This window comes from Lycium barbarum, chromosome 4, assembly GCF_019175385.1.
Source record: "Lycium barbarum isolate Lr01 chromosome 4, ASM1917538v2, whole genome shotgun sequence".
NCBI lineage: Eukaryota > Viridiplantae > Streptophyta > Magnoliopsida > Solanales > Solanaceae > Lycium > Lycium barbarum.
This window is the reverse complement of record NC_083340.1, coordinates 17,156,363-17,157,731: the sequence shown is the minus strand read 5'-3', so window position 1 is coordinate 17,157,731 and position 1,369 is coordinate 17,156,363. Positions and strand designations below refer to the sequence as shown.

General features: G+C 42.7%; 1 non-coding gene across 1 annotated transcript; it reads left to right on the top strand.

The window, feature by feature from the left end:
• Window positions 1–890: 890 nt before the first annotated feature.
• LOC132638928 (small nucleolar RNA R71) lies at window positions 891–996 on the top strand. The gene has a single exon (XR_009581985.1). It is a non-coding gene; the product is annotated as a small nucleolar RNA R71 (small nucleolar RNA).
• The last annotated feature ends 373 nt before the right edge of the window (window positions 997–1,369 follow it).

Below are 1,369 nucleotides of genomic sequence, written 5' to 3'. Positions count from 1 at the left end.
AGCTCCCTGTATTGTTTTACCACTGCTAGTAGTAATGGCAAACACATTGTTCAAACCGCCTCCCCCATTCTTCGGATTTGGGATGATGTTACTTGGAAGTCCTTCCTTTTTAGGAGGGTGCTCATCTACGACTCAAGCTTCTGAATAGCCACTGTATGAGAACCCACTGTTTCTGTCAGCCCAGATAAAGTCCTTTCAGACTTCGATTGATTTTCCAGAATATTCTCAAGCATTGCTTCAACTTTCGAACTACCCTGCTCTGATGACTACCCCTTCGGTGGTATATAAGGATTTGAACTCTTGTTCCCAAAATTGTTGTTGTTGTTGTAGTTCCCTTGGTTCGCACCACCATAATTATTGTTGTAGTTCCCAGAGTTGTTGTAAGCACCTTGGCCTTGCTGGGTCTCCATTGATTCTGATTCTGATTCTGATAGCCACCTTGGTAACTCTGTCTTTGATAACCCCCTTGAGAGTTATTAACATAATTAGCATTTTCAACCTGCATAGGTGGCACATCAAGGAACGGACCATCTTGAGCATGGTACATCCCTTTAGGCAAAACTGCACCATCCTCACAAACATTTACCTTCTTGATTTGAAATTCATCAAACTTTTTTGTCAGCAAGGAAATATTTGTTGCCAGTTCTGCCAATGTTTGTTGGGTGTCTTGATTCTCCTTCACTATATTCTGGATGATAGCACTACCGTACGGTACCACATCAGCATTGTTTGAGTGTCAAGCCTGATTATGAGTTGTCAGCTTGTCAAGTATGCTGGTCACTCATCGAAAGGTCTTGTTCATAAAACAGCCATCAGCTGCATTGTTAGCTACTGACTGTGACACTGCATCTAACCCTAGGTAGAACTTCTCCATCAATATATTTTCCGGAAAACCATGATTCGGGCTCTTCTGCAAATACTCCTTGAACCTCTCCCAGGCTTCATATAGTTGTTCCCCCGGTCGCTGCTTGAATTCATATATCTTGTCGCGAATCTCAGCCTTCTTGCTAGGGGGGTACCGCTTTGTAAGAAAAACAGCTACCATCTCTGCCCATGAAGTAATCGAATTTCGAGGTAGCTTCTCGAACCATGTTCTTGCCTCTCCAGCTAAGGAATATTTGAATAACCTCAACCGAATAGCATCTTGTGGAACATTGTTCTGGATGTGATTAGCACACACATCCACAAAATTCTGCAAATGACATTGAGGGTCATTCTCGGTAGAGTTCCGAAAATATCCCTCAAGTTTCAACAGCTGGTAAAGAGATGAGTCAATTTTCACAGTGGCAGCTCCAACTCGAGGTTGAACAATAGCAGATGCATAGTACTCCTCTGGAACCAGTTCCGCAAAAATATTCTCATCATCAGA